Source organism: Accipiter gentilis, chromosome 18 (genome assembly GCF_929443795.1).
Source record: "Accipiter gentilis chromosome 18, bAccGen1.1, whole genome shotgun sequence".
NCBI lineage: Eukaryota > Metazoa > Chordata > Aves > Accipitriformes > Accipitridae > Astur > Astur gentilis.
This window is the reverse complement of record NC_064897.1, coordinates 25,132,348-25,155,799: the sequence shown is the minus strand read 5'-3', so window position 1 is coordinate 25,155,799 and position 23,452 is coordinate 25,132,348. Positions and strand designations below refer to the sequence as shown.

The window sequence follows — 23,452 nt, the reverse complement described above, 5'->3', positions numbered from 1 at the left end:
CAGCGCTGTATTTCAGCTGTGTTGCTAGCTGGAAATGGCTTGCAGGCCAGGAGATATTCAGAGGGGTCTGAATTAACAAAACCAAGTGTTGACATATTTGTTTTAAGGATGTGAATTAGGCAGCCAAAGGAACTGAGCTGCTCACCCAACACGTTGGCAGAACAGCCCAGCCAGCCTAAGTATCGCGGGTTGCAGGCAGCAAAGTGCAACTGCGATGCTTGCTGGCAGGAGCGGCAAGGATTGCAGAGCTATACTCCTGTACGGAGCAAAGATGGAACCTCCAGGGCTCCATGGTCATCTGCTAAGGTTGTCCATATACCAATATGCCTCTTTGCTTTCCTTGCTTCATGTCTAATGACTTTGCACGCTGGAGGGCAGGGTGGTGAGTAACATCGTGCAGTGACTTATCTAAGTGACAAGCCCTGCACAGAAAGCCTTGTGTGTATGCAGGAGTAGGAGAGCAGGTTCCTGATAGCACAGAAGTGAGGAAAGACGCACACAATGGTCCATACAGAGGAGCAACAAATAGTTATTCTAAACTAAAATGAGAATAAAATGAATTTAAGCAACAATTTCCTTGTTGCTAGAACAACCTAAAATAAGCTCACACTGGGACAAGTCCAGACAATTCCTGAGACCCTGTACTGCCAGATCAATACAGTCTTCAGCCTCTAAGTCTTAATAAATCAAATTTATTAGGTGACAGAACAGTCGGGGGGGGGGGGGGGAGGAATTCCCATGTGATGTACACTGATCAGTGTCAACATTGCTCTGTAATGGGACCATCTCTGTAATCTAGTCAAACAGGCTTAGTATGTTTCTTTGATATCAACTCAGTTGGGCCTCATTATTTCTGCTTACAAAAGTCTCCTAAACAAGAATGGAAGAGCATCTTCTATGTTTGCACAGCCCATTTGCAATTGCCTTAGTACACCCACTCATTATTTCCTTTTTTCTCATACTGGCTGCAATGCAAGTTGTGTGGCTGGAGAATGAATGTCTTGCAAAAGCTTAGGTGCACATAAAAATTGCTTTCTGAACCACAGCAGACCTTCAGTTTTATCAAATCCCTTTTCTTGTATGCTGGGAACACTCCAAATAAAAGGACTAATCCGTTTTAACAAACAATTCTCATGCTGAATGGCAAAATGACATTGCATTGCAGGAACTGTTAATGAAAGAGCTTTGCACAATACAAAGAGAAGCAAGTACTTTGTGCATTCTGCTCAGCCCAACTTTGACTGCATCGTGCAACAAAGCCGGTCCAAAGATTTGAGGAATAGCAAGGTTTGGAGTGCTGGCACCTTCATGCCTGGAAGCTTGGCTAGGGAAACCTCAGTGTTTGAAGTCGGCAGGAGGCTGGTTGGATGGGCGATGCGAGGTGGTTCATGACAAACAGAATATCTGTTTCATTAACCGGTAACGAAATTCCTAAAGCATCCTGGTCATTGCTGTGACCCAGGATAAACATTTGGTAACCTTGAAACTATTAATGTTTGAGGAAACAGTGGGTGAGAACCCATGTGGCTGTGCTGAGGGGTGTGTGCTGCCCAGCAGGCTCTGCTGCCTGACGAGGGGATGCACAACACCTAAGGCTCAGAAAATGCTCTGGTCATTGTGAGTGGTAGGTGGAACACTATTTTTACTTCCTGAGGAAGAGAACTATGGTACTCTGAAAACTGCATTGAAAAGGAGACTAACCAGCAGCTTGGGCTGCAAGAACTAGCTTCAGTAACCCACAGGATCAAACATCTGTATCGCTGTAGAGAACATGTTTAGCCTGCCTGTTCTTCTGTTAGTTTTTGCTTTGCTTTTTGTTTTTCTGTCTTGGGGGCTGGGAGAGGTGGGAACTACCACAATTTCACGTGGCCATTTAAAATGCTTTTGCTAGGCAAAGTAAAGCGTGGTGGTGTTGCTGACACAGGAAAGATAGTGTTCAGTAAAGAGGAATTGAGATTTGGCCCAGCATCTCTGTCCATCTGACCTGCCCATGCTCACTTGCCACAAGAGACCTGTAGCCTCAGAGCTGTCAAGAAATTCCCCTGCTCGCACATCCTTGACAGATCAATAGAGCCTTGGCGTAAAGCAATTACAGCAAATTGAAAGAAGAAAAATCCTGCCAGTGAGTCAGCAACAGGTAGGAGTGGGGGAGGAGGAAATCCACGTTATAAAGTATAGCAAAGGTGTGGCGTGGTGTTGCCCACTAGGTTTTTTCTGGATTACTGTTATTATAAATGGCAAATGCTAACAGGGCTGAAGAGTGTTGCTTTGGGTATTAATGTGACTGGGCTTGAACACTTGGAATAACCCTACAGCAAGTGTCTTGGTATGGTTTCCCAAGGCCCTGCTCTGTAAACAAGACTTAAAGTGCTCAGAGGAGCCTCCTGGTTGACTCAAAGTTGTTATTTTAGCCTGTCTTTATCACAGTAAATACCCTCACATGTTTCCAGGTTTTGTGTTAACAATAGTACTGCACAACCCCCCCTTTTTTTCATGATCCCGTGGCTAAATTCCCAATTCAACAGAACACTGTTGCACTCTGAAGTGTTTGGCCAAGTCTCAACTTCAACTGGGCTGGAAGGGCATGAGTCCAAAGCAGTTAAGAATCCCATCCTGCAACTTTGGGTTCAGGAGATTGAACTCCTCATTGATTGATTGGTCATTGTATGACTGATAGACTGAGCTGGGTTCATGCTTCCCTGTTGGATCTAGAAAGAGTATTCAGTTTGCCTTTCTTACAGCTACCTTCTTTGAATGCACTTTTTCTGCTGTAGCGTGAAAAGAAGAGTTATTGACTGGCTTCATGGCAAAAGCCACATCTCCGTTACGCATGGCAGGGAGCCAATTAAAAAGAAGTTGATTAGTAGGTGCATTATAGCCACAATAGTCTAAGTTTTCTGGTGATGAAGAAACCATCCTAGAAGGGAGGTACATGCACTGCATGTTACATGTGATGGAACCAGGGAATGTGGTAATTCTTCCTTTTTCTGCTCAGACTGCTGAAGCTTTTATCTGTGAGACATGTAATGAAAACAAGTTTCTTAAGTTTCCTTTGTGTTACCTTGACAGTCTAGCATCACTGATGACAAATAGCAGCAAAGTGGCATTTGCATTAGTAAGAGATTTAATTAAATGGCTTCTGATGTCTGAAGACAGTACCTTAAATTACTTTATCATGTGGGTTTTGAGTTATTTTTTTCTTTCTTTCCTCTTTGCTGGCTTTTTCTCTGCAAGACTTGCCTTGATAAACTGGTGAATTGCTGTTTAGGAACCCATTGGCTCCTGTTGCTCATTTTCCTGACATAAAATTGAAATAGAGCTTTTGCTTTAGGGTGCTAAACATCAGACAGGTCCTCTCTCACCAGCTTCCCTCACTGCAACTCCATTGATCTACAACTCAGTTACCTTAATTTACAGAGAGAAGCTTTTGAGACTGCAGATTAAAATCTGGACTTGGTTGACTTGTCCATTCTTTCTGAATAGCTGTTTTCAGTTGCATGTAGTTTTCTGCAAGGTCATTTTGGTTCAGGCTTTCTGAAAAACAGCAACAACTCTGAAAGTCTGGCACTACTTGTGTAGCAGTCAAAGACAGCTTTGTTGCTGCAATTAAAACAGCACAGACCCCAGTGGCCTTTACCAATGACTTATTTCTCTGTGCTCTTCTTGGGGTACCCATTGTATGTCACTATAAATCAAAAGGTGACTGCACTTTATTATTGCTACAGAACCTACCAGGCAAAATTTTGACTGAAAGACTTCATGTAAAGCATTGCTGCTCTTTATTAATGAGGCTACAACAGTAGCTTTGCTGATGATGTTTTTAACAGTGTTTTGTCAGCTAGAGCTGGTTAGAGTGCAAGGGCTGCCTAAGTGTATGTATATTCTCATCTGCATTTTATTTTGGTGATGGTAACTGAGACAGAAGCTTTACCAATGACAATTGCATCTGCATTCCAGTGGCAATATTTTGGCATGCTAATGAAAAGGTCACTTGGGCCAGCAAAACTGAGATGCCTGTGTGGGTACTTGTAACACAATTACACCTAGTCTAATAAATTATACATGTCCAGGAGTGTCCCTGGGTACTGAGGCCAACTGGCATGGAGTGGCCTATTTCTGTGGCAGTAAATACTGCTGGGCTACAAAACAGCATGGCTTGCACAGGCTGCCTATTGGGAACAGTCCCAGCGATGCCCTTGTCACTGAACCAGACGTAGGGATGGCTGGTGAGTGTCCTGAGTGCAGTTTGCAAGCAAGGTGTACATAGAAATATCCTTCAGTCAAAGATCTTGCTCGTGTTCTGCTTACCTCATCATAACTGACCTCCACTGTCTGAATACGGAAGATTTGCAGAGAACTACTGATGCTTCCACAGACTTGAAAATAGCCCTCCCAAACGTGTGTGACTGTGTTGAACTGCAGCTATTTCTTGAGATGAAAAAGCTACATTCATTTCAATAAATGATACGCTGTGTTTTCTCAGCCTAATTAAGAATTTAAAAGGAGAGAAGGAAAAAGCACAATGTGATGTAACTGGCGTAAATACACACTGAGAACTGAATGGTGTTGCCCAAAATATATTGTGCTTGAACGGACGAACAGAGAATAGGGGCTGCTAGGAATCAGGTTGTGGAATATCTTGCTTTCTTCCGCAGTTGGCGTTATTCCCCCTTTGTGTGACAAAACCTAGTGTCTGTATAAGCTAGCACACTCCCAGCGAGTGAGAAATCCACTCCCCCTGCCATCTGCTCTCCTGCATGAATAATTAGGAGAAGGAAACAGGCCCAGCTCGGGAAGAGAGAGAAGCAAAGAGCAGGCTAATGCGGGGAGAAAAAATATCCCATCAAAACTAGCGGCAGGCTGGGAGGAGGGAGAAGGGGGGGGAGATGGATTTCCAGCCTTAGGCAAGTGCAGCATGCAGTGAATGAGGCTGTTCACAAACCAACCAGCAGCGCTTGGAGTGGGAGAGCTGCGAGGGGAGGGAGCAGCGCTCCAGTTCCAGAAAACGTCCTCGCAAACGCGCTTGGGCAAGCGCTGCGGAGTACGCTGGCGTTCTTTAGGCTGTCCCTGCAGCTCGTGGCTTGTGTGTGATTTTTGGGGTGTTCTGTGTTAGCCAAGCAGCGGGACTGAAGACGTGGTCCCCTTCAGAGCAAACGTCCTCAAGTGCCTTGTTCGCATCCTGTGATCATCTCAGCCTTGCATTCAGCTGATCTGTTTCCTTCTGCAGTTAAGTGATCCTTTATTTCTTAGAGCGAGAGATTTGCACTCCACGTGGCCTTGTGGGATATGCAGAAATAAGTACCAAAGATGTTCCCCACAACATGAGTCTCTATCTAACATTGACTGTTCACACAGAGGGAAATGTTCGCAGTGTTGCAGGAAATCTGTGCTTCCACCTGTAGCTCCAGTTTATGTTCTGTGGGTTCATGGCTAAATGAAGAATCTTTATCACCCACGTCTCTTACTGATTGTAAAGCCATATTTCTTTTGAGGAAACCTAGAACTGCAGAAATACAAGTAAGACCCCAAACATTAATCTTGTGCTTCCAGTGAAAATATCTGCAGACCACCTGATAGGTAACTAAAGAAGGCAATTGCTATTCCAACGTTTGACTTAGCAAAATTCTTCAAGCTAGCTAACCCAGCAAGTTTATAGTCAGTCATTTCATAGTCCATACTCAGTATTGTGGCTTTTTCCCAGTAAACATTTAAATGAAAATGTGGAGGGTGGCACAAAGTCACTTCTTCCTGGTCATCAGCAAGGGCAGAACATCAGTATAGCTACCAAGACTTGTCAGCGCCATCGTACGTAGTACATCATATGCCTAATACATACCATGCAATACCGTGTTCTGGTCTCAGAGCTGTGGCAACAGGTAGTAATTGCAAAACCAAAAATGCTAGGCTTTGTGTAAGACTCTTGTTAACCCTCCTTTGAGTGGAGACTTTTGATTTGATTGGAGATTAACAGAGTGATGAACGCTGGGACGCTTGGATATGCAGGATGCAGTTCCCTACTCCTTTGCCTCTAGGACATATTCCAATACGCACTGCGAAAGAAGAACCTCAACTCCATTTGTGCGTGCATGGGCATACAAATGGTTGTATTCACGTTTCGTCCTGTAGCAATGACATTTTCACCACTTCCCTCAGTTGTGTAACTTCTGTAAGTATTTAAACACATACATGCCCTGCCTGTGCGTGCACATGCATTTTTACAACATACAATTTGAAAGGCCTGTTTCAGGAGGAAAAGTTTCATAGATTTTTTTGGTGTATTTTTTTTAATCTCTCCTTGTGGCAAAACTTTCCTCCAAGTTTCCATCTGCCTTTTCAATGTGTGACATATCTGTCTTGGAACAAGCTGTGCAATTCTGTATGCCTATCCACTCACTCTTGTTACCCGTGGTTGATTTGTCTTTATCTTTATTTTGGTCCTCCAGTGTAAGGTTGGAGCAGTTGTTTATCAAAAGGAAAGACTTCCAGAAGTTCCCTCAATATAATTACTTTCTTCTGCAATAACAAACTCCAGTTGCATTTCTTATACTTTTGTTTGGTAGTCATGGGGCCTTTTTTTGCCCATCACTAAAGCAGAATGTGCATATTTTATCTCCTCTCACCTTTACCTCACCCTTGTGGTTCCTGGTGATTATTTGAACTTCCATTTTGTGCAATAATTAATGGGTTGTAATAAATTAATTCTTGGCTTGCTTGCTTCCTTCATTAATGCAGGAAATTCTTTGTTGTTCAAAGAGGTTATGTGCCTGCCAGATTTCACACAACTCATTAAAAAGGAGCTTTAAATACTGTAAACAAATCAAGCCTCAACCCAAACAAAACAGAAGGGAATATGGGAAAGCATAGTGGTTTTACTTGCGTATGAATCTGTCTTTTGCACAGGTAGCCTTTCCCCCCCCCCCAACTGACATTCCCAAGGTTCAGCTTTTTCTTTATTTCTTACTTGTGATGTACATATTGGAACCAGAGAGCTTTAATTTGGGGTAAGGGCTGCTCTGCCCTCATCCTCTGCATCCTGGGTATTGTGCACTTTCATAAAATAAGGGGGGGTGGGGGGCCTATCATTCCTTGAAGCAGAAGGTGTTTTGTTTTTTCCCTTCTTAACAACTGGCAGTATATAACCTGGGACCTGTATTTGTCTGTCTAGTGACCACAGTGAACTTCCTTGTATCATAATGGTTTGAAAGCCTGGAGGACTTAGACATGTCAGAAGTCATTAAAATGTAGGCGCTTCATCCACCCACAGTGGTTCCTGTTGATCCTTTTAACTTTCACTACAGTGAAGAATCCTTGGGTGTTTTCCTTCTCTCTTTAATTAAAGCAGACAGAAGACTTCTCTGTGAGGTTCTGTGTCTGTTGAATTTCACACATTGCTTTATTTGAGTAAACAGACCCCATAAATATGTATAGAGAAGTCGTCCCAGCACAAATAAATTGTTGCAGCTCTTTCTGAAAACATAAACCTCTCTGGGTGTTTTGTTGGTAATGCTTAGTGTGTAGTTGCACCAGGGGTTTATTGCAAGGTGGTTTTGATCTTTTGCTCCAAGTCCAATGTTGAATAATGGAATGGGCAGAGATTGCCCAGCAATGCTCACAAGGAAAGGGCAGGTGCTATTGCTACAACATTTGGGGCTCTTGGTGTTGTCTTTCCTTCTCTGTGGGGTCTCTTAGAACCTACTGAACCAGAGAAGAGAAAAGAAGCTTATGTGGAAAACAGCATTTGGCTGAGATGTCTCAGGGCATCTGGGAAAGAGTCCTGGGTATGAAAGGTATAGAAATCTTAAATCTGTCCAGATACACTCAATCAAAAAACATAAGGAACTGGAGAGAGAGAAATATACCAAAGATAAAATATTAAAACCCCTGAAAATGGGAAAGACATCTGTCATTTTGTCATTGTGTCATTCAGATGGGAGGTCATTTAGGGAACAGCAGAAGTCAAAACAATTAAGAAATAGGGAAGACTCCATGGTACGGACCTGTGCAAAGTCTGCCTGAGCTGTAGATATGAAAGCATTCTCCTGTTCAGGAGACAGCATCACCATGTGGTTTTGCTAAGTGTATTTGTGGGGCAGTACTGGAGAAAACCAGTGAAAATTGTTGGGGTATCGTTGCCCACCACTTACGTGCTTTATAGACATAATACATAGCACCCTTTTTTACTACTAAGGCTGTAAATGTGGAATTGTAGTTGCACAGCACAGGGCACTGTGCTGCGGGCACCAGAGCTGGGGCTACAGCCGTAGCACTGGGACCAGCAAGACCTGAGCTGCACTGGTGTGCTCCTCTACCCGGGTGGGCTGACCCTGCCCCTCGTACGGAAACGCAGCTGGGATGGGGTACAGACCTCAGCTTCTGTAGGCACCCTCACATGGTGCTGGGTGCTGCATAGACGTAACCCTAAGAAACGTTAGGGGTGACTGACTTATTCAATCCCAGAAAATTGTCCTCGAAGAACAGGCTATTTCCAAAATTACCCTGAAGTCACATTATTTGTGAGAGCCCAGAGGAGATACCAAAGGTACTGAGCAGGAATAGTGGTCAATACCTATGCTGTCCTGCTCTGCCGTTTGGTCCTTGCAGTTCTGTCTGGTGCTGTACCATACGCCCAGCTTTCTCTCAAATTCATTCGAGCCTGCTGCCACTGTCTCCTTCTCTTTTAACGTGCTCCGAGAAAGGCATTTAGCCTTCAACATTAGGGAACATGTTCGTATTTTGGCTCTCTTATCAGTCAGTGAGTAGTTCTAAATTAAACCATGACTTTTCTGTTAACGTTTTATGTGGTTTCATTTTACAGCCTTATAAGTAGCTTCTCACTTGATTCCTGTACCCCTGGAAAGTGAGCTGTATTTAAATACAGTGGTTCCTTGCCCACTGCAGACTGCTATTTGAAATGCTCCCCTAGGATGTGTGCACTTGTGAAAGAATTTATTCTCTCACCTTTCTTCCATACAGAGCAAGGCTTCAATCGCCTCAAATGAGAGGACCCTGCACGGCTACACCAGAGTCCTCCCATCTCACCTGCCCCCCTCCCTGCACAATTTCCCTCCCTACCTTCTTGTTCTGCCCCCTGCCCCTCGTTGCTCTTGCCTCACCGTGCCCTTTGCGATGTCCTGGGGTTTGTGATAATGTCAAATATGCCTCTGTCCAGAGCCCAGCTGGGCTGCCGTGGCTGATGCTGCTGCACAAGTGGATGTAGTTGAGGTCTTTGCATCGTGCAGAAAAATATGTCCATCCTGCCTATCTATTTCTTTCAAGGAAATCCTTTCATACTTTATTTCCTTATTCTAAGGACTCTTCCCTCTAAAGCCAGTAAAAGGATAGACCACTTTAAAAAATAGCAAGGTTTAGTTGCCAGAATTCATAATCTCATCCATACCTTTCCCATAATAGCAGGGGCACCTTGACATTAAAAAAGCTGAAATGAGCTCTTGATCAGAACATCTGTTTTGTTTTCTACCCGTAGGTGCTAAATTTAAGCAGTGTTTAAAAGGAGGAAAGGGACAACTCAGCAAAAATTTATTCCTAAATCCTAGTTTCCTTAATCACTCTAAACTTCAATTTTCTACTCCAAGAACTGCAAAGGTACTACTGAGATTTTGTAATAGAGTACTGCTTTGGACTTCAAAACTCAGCAGAAAAGGCAGCAAGCCAAAATGTGACCTTAGGGGATAAGGGAACCTTGGGCGTGCCAGGAAAAAAAAAGAGGCACAAAAATTAACTACCTGTATTGTACTGCTAGAGAACTGAAGGAGAAACCTACTTGTTATGGTTGATGTAAGCTGTAAACTTGAAGGCTGGATGCAATCGTTTAAGAAAAGTTCAAACAAGAACAGTAGGACCTAGAGTAGAACCTTTGCAGTCACGAAATTATCTCATTGCTAGTAAAACTCAACCTTGGCTGAGGTGTGTGGAGGGGAGGCAGAAGTATTTGTCCTTTCAACTGAGAGCAGCATGTGGACCTGGTTATATGACTGGGTCATTTAGATCAGTAGTAATTAATTGTCTGTTGACTATACAGAAATAGCATGGTGTTACTCAGCAGGACAGGGAGGGAGGGAGAGTTTTTAGGGAAACTGTGAAAATTCCCAAGATATTTGGGACATGTGGTAAAGAGGATACAGTCCTAAACTATGACTTCAGAGTCTGTAGTGAATGCTATTAGGTTGAATGGCTTCAGGCTACAGCCTTTATCATTTTACGCAGAACACTAGATAATAAAAATGGAAAACTTTGCTTAGAAAAGATGGCCTTTCTGGCATGACATATGGAGGTGGGGGTAAAAAAAAACAGATTTTGTTGTGCAGTAATCGCTCTCAAAAATATGCCTGAAATACTGAAAGGCATAGAGAATTCAGTATGATTACAGGAAACAAAAAGTAATATTAAAGTTGCCGAAATAGAAAGTTTCTTTTCTTCTTTTTTCTTCCTTGTTAGATTCAGTCCTACACAGGATAAGACTTTGCAAATTAAGATTATTTTGGAAGTCACGGGTGTGTGTCTAATATTCCAGATATTTTTTACCTGACTTTGTACCTGTGTTTAGTTGGTGCCACCATTTTTTAAACTAAATTGTGTTTTGAAATACTAATGATGTCATTTTGGGGTGTAGATATTGTTTTTTGCAGCTCCAAACATCAGATCCCAATTTTTTTCATTCATGTACTTGTGGCTTATCCTTCAGTTGTAAACCCTAAGGGAAACAAGCTGGATGGACCCAGGAGAATGAGACAGCCTCTCCCACACCAAGCTGGCCAAGGGACTTCATGGAGTCGAGTACAGGGCTTTCCATTTCGCTTTCTAGTGGCTGATCTCACTTGCTCCTGATCCAAAAATGCCTGAGCTTTTATAAGCAAACAGATTTCTGGTCAAAAAAGTTTTCTTTTGTATTTGCCCTTTGGGACACGCTGTTAAATCAGTGCTGTAAACATGTGGCTATGGCCAGCTACAGCAGTGATCCCCAGAGACATTGCAACGCGTATATGGGGTATCTGGTATTGTGAAATCTCCTGCTGCACAGGCTGGTGACTTCTATACTTGAGTTCCTTAAATTATTGATCTGCAGAATTGATGGAGAACAGCTGAGCCCCAGAAAAAGCTCAGAAGCAAGCCTGGAATCTGTGAAGGCATTTATTTTGGTTTTTATGGGTATACATCACTTGCCCCACAACCACTGTTAACGCAAAGCAATGTTTCACAGTGAGACATTGCCTCCGAAGCTGATTTTTCCCTTGGGTACCTTCTAGGAAAGAAAACCCGAACCCACGCAGTGCCCTGTGGGGTGGTTTCCTCCAGCACCAGCTCTGGTCCTTTTTGTAGTTGCCTGGTAACCAGGGAAGGGAGGAGGAGGAGGATGAGAGAGCATGGAAACACCTGGAGAAGCAGATTATCTATAGCAAAGGGATTGGCCAAATCAGCTCTTGGTTCTCTTGAGCTACTCCATTGCAACAGTCATCTGCACTGGCCCCGTAGATGATTGTCTGCTGAAGGTGAGAATAAATATTCTGCTTTAATTTTACATGAGGTTCACCCTAATATGAATCCTTTGGCGTTGCCAGAACTTTTCATCTTGAGTGGGAATAAATGAGGTAAGAAACAAGATTTGGTCGGCACACAGAGCTTACCTGTGCTGTCCTAGCTACGCTGTGTGATTGAGCAGGACCGCTTGGCTTCCAGGAAGCCAAAGAAGAGTTCAGCTCAGCTGTCCCTTCTGAAAATGTTGTTTAGCCTCAGATTTTGTACCAGATGTTCTCCCCAGTTGCCAAAAAGGCTAAAAACTCTGGAAGATGAACTAGGTTTTTGTAATTCAAGAAAGCAAAGATACAAAAAAGCAGATGTTTCCATCTCCAGTTAAATGTGTCCAGTGTAGTTTAGATGAAAATAACCTTGGAGGCAACAGGGATGTGCGAGAAAAGTCGAAGCTGTTCTCTGTGAGTTACAAGCTACTGACATGAATCTCATTTTCTGATGAGTGTCTTGGCCATTGGTCATCCATGCAGTCTTTGGCCCAATGTTACAGGAGTCTATACAGTAGAATAATTTATGCAGGAGGTGCAATGATAATTTTGCTTCTGGATAGCTGATAAACTCCTGGTGCATTTATTCCCCCCTGGGGAGGACCCATAAGTGAGTCTCCAGTTTGCTTTGTTCAGGTTTGGGCCCTCTGTTTCTTGCATCCTAAATGAGTGCCATAATCTTCGGGATAATGCCTGTGCTGACATGGAATTAGGGCATGTCTCTCTCTTCTAACTTTTGGGAGGGGGAAACCTGTTCCATCAGTAAACAGGAATATTCTTTTCACCTTGGAAACTTCCACAGCCTAGGAACAGTGTTTTTCAAAATATGGCAGGTGACCTGGTGAAGAAGTGGTGTACTTGTATTTTTAAAGTTCATTGCTATTAAATAGATTCTCACTCAGAGAGCCTCATGGAAGAATATGATTGTGTCTTCTTCTGGTAGAATAGCATAGTGGGATAAAATATGGCTTTTTAAGACCTCATATTACTATGGTGTTTGAGACTGCAAGAAGTCACTGCTACCAATAAACTAATTATAGAAAAATGTTACTGAAGTAAAGAATGCCAGTAGAAAAAAAGGTTGGCTTTTTTCCTAGATTAAGACATGATACCTAGAAGGCCTTGAAAAATTTATAAAAATAACAAGTTACTATTGCTGAAGAATGAAAAATTCTTTTACTTAGGAGCATGTTTGGGACACTGAAACATGTTTTCAGTGGGATGGTAATGTGCTTCTTCTAGAGACCACCATACACATAGCAGTAGCATTGAAGCCCCAGGATAACGCCTCCGTCTGACTAGGTAAAATGCACCTTGTCCTAAAGGCATCTCAGTTCAGAAAATATCACCCCAGACACTTCTAAGGAGCCCATTCCTGTTCTGCTATGCATTGCCCTTTCCTCCTTCTCTCTCTCACCCTCTCCTCTATTCTTCATATTTATTCCTGGGGAGCCTTCCACTTGAATGCCTCTGCTGCTGTTACGCCATCCCAAGAGCGTGTTTGCCAAACTGACAGCTGTTAAAGAGGGTGTTGCAATATATTCAGCATGAAAAAATGCTCACTTCAACCTCTCATCTCTGCCACATATTGTGGGTCCAAAACAAGCTTATGTGGCTTGTGTGTATCCCAACCTACTCCTGCTGCTGCAATGTCATTAGCTAACAAATGCTTTGGGCAAGGCTTTGGCACACTAGCTGGGGAGGGCAGGGAGAGGGGCACGAAAATAAATAGCCAGTCTCATTTGCAAGTAGATAACCAATTAAAGACTTGGTTTATGTTCAGTTCCAACCAGTCAGAGGTTGGACCTTATTAGCAAGCTATGAAAGGGCTACCCAGGCACAAGGAAGAAGACCCCATCAGAAGATCAACACCTCCGACTCAAGGTGTTGAAATATTGCCACAATATCCCAAGTAAGGCAAACTGACAATCAGTCTTGGGACTCAAAGGGTGACCAGGACATCAGATAACAGGGTACTTACATCTTGCAAATGCATACTTGTTATTAGTGGGTTTTTCATAATTTCTTGAACTTTTGAATCCCTGTAGTATGTATGCTTTTGCCTTGGCAAGTATCCTACTTGGAGTATAATACAACAATACAATCAATTATCTTTCCCTAAATTTCTCAATTGCTTCTCATTTTCATCACTAAACACAGTTCCTTTCATCTGGGGATGAAGAGAGAGGGGCAGAAACTTTCACAGGTTACTCCATTTGCCTGGGTGTTCAATTTTCTCTAATTTTGAATATGTTCCCACTTATTGTTCCTACCCTCCAAAAGAGGCTTATGCACAGTGAGGCATCATTTCAAAGGAGGACACCAAAGCTTCCAATGGCAATAAAGTGCCTGATCAAAAATAGTTATGAGGAAGGAGACATCTTCCATGTAAACTACAAAGCTTTCTGAAATTTTTCCAAAGGAACATTGTTTTTTTCATGCAAAAATACCTCAGCTATTGTAATTGAGAACCAAAAGACTTCACTGAAAAAAAAATATCTACTAAAATAGTGATTTTCTTAGAAGGCATGCAACAGGAGAAGTGTTCAGCTGCAAAAAAAAACCCCCAAAAACTATAGAGAACCACCTTTGGAAAATATTCAACAAGCTAATCAAGGATTTAATTCCTGCAAAAGAACTCTAGCCTGCCTTCCATTCGCTCAGCCTGTCAGCTGCTTCTGACACCATTGATCCTGCTTTTTGCCTTGCCATTTTGTTCTCTTATTTGCTTTAATTCATTTCTTTGAGGTTGGCAGAAGACTTTGCTCATCTTATTCCAACACCCGGAGGGTTTCCACCAGCAGCGGCTGGGACCCTGCTTCCTTTTCTCACTCCCCACCTACTCTCTGAAAGTTGTCGTTCACCTTTACTGTGCCACGGATCATGATCTGCCTTTCTATTCGGTGTTTGTCTGCAACGAAGCCTCCTGCCACTTCTCCCACCCTGCCTGATGTGTGCTTATGAGCTTCTGCGGCCACTTCTGTGATTGCTCTGTGGACCTCTCAGCTGAGCACCTCTCACCAGAAGTAAATTCACATTAGTGCTGGGAGAGTTGGTTTGCGGCCTCTTTAGCCAAAGCTTTGCTCCCGTTTATTAAGCCCTTTGTCAGGGAGCCTTTGATGCTAGGAATTAACTTGAAAGGGATTTGATAACTAAGGGCCATATTCAAGATTTGGATGTCTTCATTGAAGAGCTCTCCCCCCTCCCCAGCATCTCCCGAATTTTGAGCAGATTCGCCAGTTGTCGTGGCAACAGCCTAATTTGCTCTCTTTGTGATTTAAGTAAGCATCATGTAAAAACTCTTCAATAAATGATGTTAAAACATCCTGAGTTTTGGTAGTGACATTGGGCAACTTGCCACGTGGCTTAATTTAATTGCTCTGAAGCTATCACCAAGTGCATAATTCAAGGTTTCCTTTAACACAAAAGCTCTTAAAAGTTTGGATGGCTGCAAGGGAAAGCAGGGGAGGCAAAGAGCGGCTCCCGTTCTTCAAAAGTGAAGCATCTTCAGGAGCAGGAGGGCAGTTTTGTCCCTTTTTGTGGCAGAGATATTTGTAACAAAACCTTGGTTGAGACTCTTGCCTTTTTCTCTCCTTAGATCACCTTGAACTTGGTGGGAAAGGCAAAAGCATCCACCATTCCTGTGCCCTGTTCTCCTGGGGAAGGCAGCATGACTCCATCCTGCACTGGGGCTGTGGCAGAGGTAGACAGCCCAGCAATTTAGAAGATGGCAATAGCCATGCCTTGTCCCAGCTTCATGCCTGTCCTTCGCCATGAAGGTAGTTCCTGAAGAAAGACATTGCCTTTAGGAAAATTTCTGGTCTGTCACTGCCAGTCTGCCTTTGTAGCTGTGCTGGTACTTAAGCTTGACTTCAACCTCATGTCCCTGCTGCTTCTAGAGACAGAGCTAAGGGCTCCCCAGCCAGGCTGTCCTGGGAGATGAGCCAAACCGAGAGCTGGTTTAGAGTTGCTTGACGGAGTTTGGGCTCTAGTACAAATTTGAACCTCGCATTATTATGGTAGTAGGTATATAGACTCTGCTGAGTAAATATTAGCATAGGGGAAGCAGAGTGCAAAGGGTGTTCTTGGACACGGACTCAAGCTCCTAAAAGGGAAGAAGAATGGCTTCTTCAGCTTGCCTATTTATTTTTCAGTTACGGTGGAATGATATGGCTGTTTGTGAATACTGGGCAGGTGAATGTGTATTAGCAATAGCTTTCAATATTGCTGTGAATGGTCATTAAAAAGCCCTGCTGGCTGCTTGGTCTGATCTGGGGGGGGTTGTCCCACTGAGCTCCTCCACTTCCAGAATTGGTCCCATAACAAAAAACTCTTCAGGCAAATGAGGTGGTCTGAGGCTCGACTTAGATAGCGGTGACCCTGTTAAGGGAAGCTGCAGTGCTCTCTAACTCTTCAAACAAAGCATCACCTGAGGAAAAAGAGCAGTTCGAGACAACTGCTTCTTGGGAAATAAAAGTGTAGTTAGTTGTCACTACAAATTTCTGGTCAGGAAAAAAAAAAAAATACAAAAAAGCAAAATGGAACAGCTTAGTCATTTGGTCTGGGGGAAAACTGCCACTTTGGTGTGGTTTTTTTGATGGGATTCTCAAACTCCCACAGCAGGCATGTGAAATCAGAGTCCCCAAGCAGTGTGTATATGAGCCTTTCTCTTTCAGGAACCATGTACTTGCATCCCTTGGGTGTCTGAACTGATGGGATGACAGCACAGTTGCTGAACAGAAGATACCATGATACAAGGCAGATTCTCCCCTTTCCTTGTGATCTGCTTGTCTTGTCACTCCTATCTGCAGAATGGTATTATTCTTTTCTCATGTCTCGCATTCAGGAAAGAGGCAAAGTGTTTGATGTGCTGCGGCATCGCTTTGCCTGGACCGAAATCTCTGCATCCACTGAGATGGTAATGACCATTCACCAGGGAAATACTCTGTTGTGGGCTGGGGATGGACGTACAACAATAAAAAGGGAATGCCGTGGCTTTAGGGGGAGGAGGACAAGAGGGATGGAATGGGAAATACAAGTGGGTAATCTAAGGTCTCCTTTTCGGGAGAGTGACAGATTCTGGTCTCTGTACCCGCCTCTGATAAAAGCCTGCCAGTGGGGGTGAAGTCTGTGACACCGGAGCCTGCACACCGTTGTTGTTTTACTAAATTATTCATCCTGTTCCTGTGATAATATAGTTATAAGGAGGAGCCTAATTGAATTTACTGTCTGGCTTTGGCCAATAGGGCGATAAGGATCCAGCAGAATAGGATGACGGTGAATCCTGCTAGTGTGCTGTGAATGTGAAGCAGGAGGGACTGGCAGTTTGTGTGCAGGAGGGAAAGCGAATCGGTCCAGGGCCCCCGGATTAGCAGACTAAGGAAAGGTAAGGAAGCAAGTGGGAACGGGATTTGCCCGAATCGTGTACAGACCCTGTGCTGCGAGGGTGTTTTTGTTTATAGGAAAGCACTCTGCAGGCAATGTTTTCCTGCAGGGTTTGGAGGGAACAGGAATACGTGTGGTGGCACTTGTTCAGTGCATGTAGCGTGTGCCTTTGTCTTTATATGTGCTGCAGGGGTTTATAACGTTGCATATTCATTGTGCGTGTCTGTTCGGAGATGCCTGTGTTTTATGTGGGTAGAGCAGCAACGCATGAAGCCTGTGCGTTATAGATGTAATGAGAGGAGTCAAAAGGGAGAAATTACCTCATGGGCAGTGTTGGGAGAACAGTAGTGCTTTCTGGTTTGATTGAAAATGGAAGTGCTGAGGGTCTCAGTGAGCTGTTTGCAAACAAAAAAGAGCAAGTGTGCATGCATCTGTCTGTGTATGTACCGGATCTGCAGTGAGATGTGAGAAACGGGAAAGAGGAGGTCAGACTGGAGTATTAGTCATGGCAGGTGGAGATAAATTGCAAGCAATCTGTGTAATCAGATTCTCTAACATGGAGAGTGCAAGTGAGTAGGAAAGTGGATTAATCCTATCTGCTGAGCCAGCTACACCTGGAAAGCAAAGGGGGGAATCAGGACAGGTTATCTGACTGGTTACAAGAACCGATGATCAAACTGTCCTGTTTGCCTGCTGCTAAAGTGATAACCTATTGAGTTGCTTTCACAGATTTGCTATCTCCCTTTTAATGATGTAAAGAAAGGGTGAGCATCTCTAAGGATCAGGTTAGAGCCCACAAATTAACGTTATCTGGAAGAGCAGGAGCAAATCAAGTAAATTAGCCTCTGCCCTTCCTTTTGTTTCACTGCCTTTGCTCTCATAACAAGTGACTGTTGAACAGACAGCGCAGGTGGGGGAAGCTGGATTACAAATGTGACAAGTGGCATTAAGCCATGTAGACAGGGAACGTTGTTTGCAGCGACGATGCTGTAATCGCACTTCTGCAGCTTACATCTTTGCAAGCCTTTAAGACAAGGCTGTCCCGAGCTGGGTAGCCTTAGCCCAGTCGCAAACTGGAATGGGGATCGCAGCTTGCTGTAAGGCATTAACAGGTTTAGCTGCTTCTCATGTGTTTTCACCACCTCATTCTCTTTAAGCCAGGATCCAGAGGAGAGTGTTGTTGAGACAAAATGTTGCTCACCTGTGGATATCTCATCTCAGGCAGAAAGTAACTCTTATGATGAGTGCTGAGGGAGGTATGCTGCTTCTGCTTGCTCAGAAAGCAATAGCCAGAGGTTCCCTCTGAAAAGAGCAGTAAGGCAGAAAGCCCCACGTGAGAAGCAACAAAATGGCTTGTCTTGGATTAACCAAACCTGTTTGCCCAAATAAGTTCTTCTTCCCTGACACCAAATTTCTTACGTTAGGGGTCAACTTTCCCCTACCCAAATTCATTTCATTTCTGTGGCTTTCTCATGTGGCTGGAACATGGGAAAATACAAATATGACTGATATTCCCATCAGAGAGCACCTCAGTGCTCATGTCTACCCTCCTCCCACATGCTCTCCTGAAGTCTTTGGGATGTGCTGCCAGGGGTTGGTGGGCTGAGTCCATCCCCCTCTGTCCCACAGCTTGTGCATGTGCCAAAGGGGCGCTCACCTGGCACAGGTACAAAAAGGCTCCACCTTACAGAGGATAATTGTATTTGGTGACAGAAAACCCCAAGGGAATGTGCTGCAGATTCCCGTAGGATTGAGCCATGCTCTCCTCACCTGGAATAGCTGACTGAAAAACAGGTCTGAGACAAGGCATATACTGTAAGCTGGTGGGGTTTTGTCTCTTGATTTCTCGTGCGTTTCCTGCCCTTCAGCTCCTCTAAGTTAGAAAAAACACAGTCACAGCTGAGTTTGACTCCAACTTTCAAAGCACTCGCAGCAACAGAGCGAGCTAAGAAATGAAGCAAAACAAGCCTGACCATATGAAAATAAACTCTGCAGTATAATAAATTTCTCTCCCCTTACCTCTGCCCCAGCAATAGAGGAATAATTAAATAACTTGATTATTCACACGCTGCACAAGGCTGCACAGCTTCCAGGTGCAGAGCAGGAGGCTCTCCTTCCTAAAAAGGGGACAGATCCTCGGCACACCTGGAGACTCCATCTCCTCGCACGTCCGAGGAAGCCGTTCGCACTTGCCCGTTTTGGGATATGCATCCTCCTTGGGAGAGGCCCACGGGGGCTTTGGCAGGAGGAGCGTCCCTCTGACGCTGCAGCGGCGGTAGCCTGGCGTTCGCTCGCAGCGTTTATCGCTGGTTGGGTGACCACATTGTTTGCTTCTGCCCTCGGAGTCAAGAGCGAGGCTCAGGAACGGGCAAAATGCCAGCATATTTCCAGGGAAGCTTACGTCATCGCCAACTCGCTGGTGCCAGAGACTGTGCTGGAAACCTGAGGTCGCTTTTGCCATTAATTGCCCAGATGATTAATTCATGCAATGATATCATTTTTCTGGGTGGAGGTTAGGAGGGTACGTACTCTAGTAACGAGGGGCGTGATGGGATGCAAAACTTGTGCTCCTTATTGATGTCAACGCTAATTGCAACAAACTATCCACTGTGTCCTCCACATCATCCTTCCTCCCCCAGAACGGGTACCATTTTTCCCATTTTTCTCTGGCTCTCCACTCTTCTGCTTTTTTTTTTGGCATGTGATGTGTGAGTTGCTTTTATGAGATTTGTAGTATTTCAAAGTCTACCCTAGAGGACTGAAACATAATGCCCTTAACTTATACAACTCCTTTGTAAAAAGGCTTGTTGCTTTTATTTTAACACTTAATTCAGGCTTTTTCCATCTTACAAATCTTACATCCCACCTTCCAAAAATTCCTTGTATTTATGTCACTTACATTGCACTTTCCAGGAAAAAAACCAACACCACCCACCCACCCCCAAACCCCACAAAAATAACCCCACAACTATTAATCTTCTTTAAAAAGAAAAAAAGTGAGTTTGGTTCTTATTACACAGTGACTGGTGTATTGTATTGTGGCATTCTCCCCTCAGAGGATGCTGCTCTGTCTGTAGGGGTGTAGGATCATTTTTTAGTCAGTCTGGAAATTCTCCAGAATGTCAGGTTTTGCAGTAAATACTCTAGGCTCTCTTATTCTTTTTTTGAAGTTTTTAGGCTAAAAATCCCTTTTCTGCCACTTTAATAGCTAAGCAAATAAACCCAGAATTCCCAGATGGGCATAACAAAGAGGTGCCTTGGCCCAAATACAATTAATAGCTGATAAAGGTGCAGTGGCTTGATCTGATAATCTATTGGTAAGTGAAACTGCCAACTCGAAATGTCAAACAAAACACCCAGGGCATTTTGAGAGCTGTTGTAAGAGCATTTTCTTTCAAACAACGTCACTGCTCTGCCTCCTGTATCCCTCCCCCTCGCTCACTCCAGTGTTTCTCTTCTCCCCTCAGGCCTCCGTGTTTTCGGCTGGCTTACATCCCCAGAGGTGTACAAAGCCCTGGATCGTAAGTTTTCAAACAGACTCGGTAAGACCAAATGAAAACCTTCCAATTTCCAGATATGCCTGTTATTTGTGGGATAAAATGGTTTCCTTTCTGTTTAAGCAGTGGGGAAGCCATGCTCTCTCTCCATTCTGGATAATTTTTCACTTCTTCCCATCCTTCATGGTTTTTTGTGGTATTCTCCTACCTCATCTAGAGATTAGGAAATGTCAAGGTATTTTTCTCGAATGCTGACAAACAGCAGAGATCTAATTAGCAATTGTAGCAGATCTGTTACCAGTTCAGTACTGTAGACTCGTATATATTCATAATACAGTTATCAAGGAAAATGAAGTGATTATGTAGAACTAACGATGTCTGTATTGATGGCTGTCAGGTTCCAGACACTCATCTATTGTCTGTTTAATGAGAAATAATCCTACTCTGTCTGGGCAGATCAAATGCTAAAGCAAGGGTATGCTATGACTTTGCTGCCATTAGCAGGCTACCCTGGCCACAGGAAAGGTGGCCAAGGGCATGTGCTTGTAATTTAGACCCTGCTCATAAAGAGGAAAAAAATAATGAGATGGCCTTGGAAAAGTAGGAGAAAGGGTCTGTGATGTGACCTTTGGGGTGGAAATGATCTTTTGTCCTGGTGGCAGTGCTCCGTTGCAAAGGGCTGAATTCTGTATTGCCTCTAGAGCGACATGAGGGGGAAGAAAAGTTCATCTGCTTCCTCGGGTGACCTGTGGTGGGCTGTCATGGGGAGGAAACACAGCAGACTGGATGGAGTAGCAAAGACCCCTTTTCCAGGCTTCCTGGAACTGGGAGTATTGCCTTCACATCACTTTTGAGAGAGTAACTGCAGTTGTTTTTAAAGGCACATCAAATTTTGCTGTAAACTGTCAGACTGGGATATGAACAAGATAGCTGCTGTGTTGTACAATACTCTGGCCTGAAGAACGCTAGCAGCATTATCTTCCTATGGGTTGGGAAAAGAAGTCAGAATTCATATTAAAGGGAGGAAAATGGAAGAGAATTCATATTAAAGGGAGGAAAATGGAAGGACTGGAGAGATGGGTGAAGAGCTGTACAAAATAGAGGAGTGTGCTTTTTTTTTAAGAATGAAATTTCATTTTTGCCAAACGTTGCGGGGTTTGGCTAATTTATTTCCTGTTCTCAGCATGAACCAGAGCCAGCATTTCTTCCCTGTATAATTCAACTGGGAAGCATGGAGAAGCATTGGCTTCCTTATTTCTTCTTATAGACAGGAGCAAACACACACGTACCAACTCCTTTTAAAAGATGGCAACCAGTGTCTTCAGCCAGGTCTTCACGGTTGGAAATGGCTGTTCTACTCCCTCGAGTGTAAAAGTGTGTTACCTCAAGCCCTACATTTTAATTTACAATTTGATTTTACATTTAGTTGACAATGGCACAAACACAGAAGGAAATATTTAACTTGCTGGTTCTAGCCCTTTAATACTACAACACTGTTTAAGAAAGGATACTAATAAGCTACTTCTTGGTAAAAGTGATAGCTAAAACTATTCACATTATTTGGAGCAGTATAAGAGGTTAACTGATGCCTTATTCCCATCCAAGTGAATGGAGAAAGTCCCACTCCACTGGGACTCAGGACTTCCAAGCCTGGTGGAAAAAAACAGCCAGAAGTGCTTACGCCATACCTCTTATGTAGCCAATGCAAAATATATTCAATCTGGAAGTGCTGGTAGACTTTCACTAGCACTAAATTAACTTCGTAAGCAAACACAAGCATATTTACATATGACTATTAAAAAAACAAACCCAATAGCAGCAGAACATTCAGCTCCAAGATGATTCAGACCTTTAAAATCTGTTATTTAAAATATAGTAACACTCCTTTTTTGGATAAAATGTATTATTTTCAATATAGAGTGTCTTGGCTCTGTGTGGTTGTCTTCTTTTGTATAATACAATGAACGTATCTGTTACGCTGTCATTTTCCTCCCCCACTTTAATCTGTAACTCGCTGGGCTTAGAGTAAAGGCTGAAGGGTCCTGTGGAACATCGCAGCCCAGGATCATGTCAGAGACCTTCCTGGCTGCAGAAACACTTTTGCTTGACTCTGCAGAACAAGCTGATAAACTCCAGAGGAAGATGCTAGAAAATACAGATCCTCCTCAGAGAAAGAAGTCAAGAAAATCAGGAGTTTTCTCCTTCAACTTATCAGCCCAGCTCAGTTGTTTTTAAGCACTGCTGTAGCGCAGTGGACAAAACAATGGAAATTTGGGATAAGGAATGATCACGTGGTCCCAGAGGTGATGGTCTGGGTGTTTCTGTCCCCGAGTCACTGCGTGCACCTCTGATGTGCTGTGCCCATCACCGGCAGCTGCCAGGGTCTGTGGGGACAACACGTGGGCAGGGAAACACGCTCGGCTGTTTTCTGAAGTGAGCTTGACAAAACCAAGTAACGTGACACGTTAGGGAGCATTTGGTCTTTTTTTAGCCCCGAAGTTTTTGGTTTTGCTGCTTGAAGATGAGACTCAGTGCCTGTATTTCCCTTCTGGTTGCTAAAGCATTAATGCGCTTGGGCGAGAGGGGTTGGATGAAATGCTGCGCTCCCTCCAGCAGCTGAAGGCTGCTGTATTTAGCTTGATGCATCTATCTAAAATAGGCCTGTGTGTATTTAGTTAATCTTGCAGGCAGGCTTTTCTTACTTCAGCAGCCTTGTGAAGTCCCTTTTAACAGGAGAGAGAGGAGTAGGCGAGGTAGGGGGTTGCTGTTTTATAATAAAATTGAAAGAGGCTGTCAGGAATTAAGATGAAGGTTACCCTGGTTTACTCTGGGCAACCTTAATAATTCAAGAAAGCCTTTCAGTCAGGGCTTCCCCCGCTGTTCCCCACAGGGGCAGTTTCATGTATGAGAATTTCTTGAGGCCATTCAATGCGCCGGCTCCTAAGAAACACGAAGCATAGGAGGGGACGGCGCCCGTCAAGGGCTGGAGCTGACAATCCCTATTAACGTGCCGGCAGGCTTTTCCCAGGAAGATAC

General features: G+C 43.8%; 1 protein-coding gene across 3 annotated transcripts in view; it reads left to right on the top strand.

Moving 5' to 3' along the window:
• The window catches only part of SYN3 (synapsin III), a 264,723-nt gene that overhangs the window by 45,122 nt on the left and 196,149 nt on the right, over positions 1–23,452 (top strand). For 2 of the 3 annotated variants that reach the window (XM_049822562.1, XM_049822561.1), the window contains one exon: positions 20,387–20,461. The gene's annotated coding sequence lies outside the window, so the exon portion shown is untranslated. Of the gene's footprint in view, positions 1–16,824; positions 16,921–20,386; positions 20,462–23,452 lie in introns of those variants that run through there. The other variant, XM_049822560.1, reaches the window with a different exon arrangement.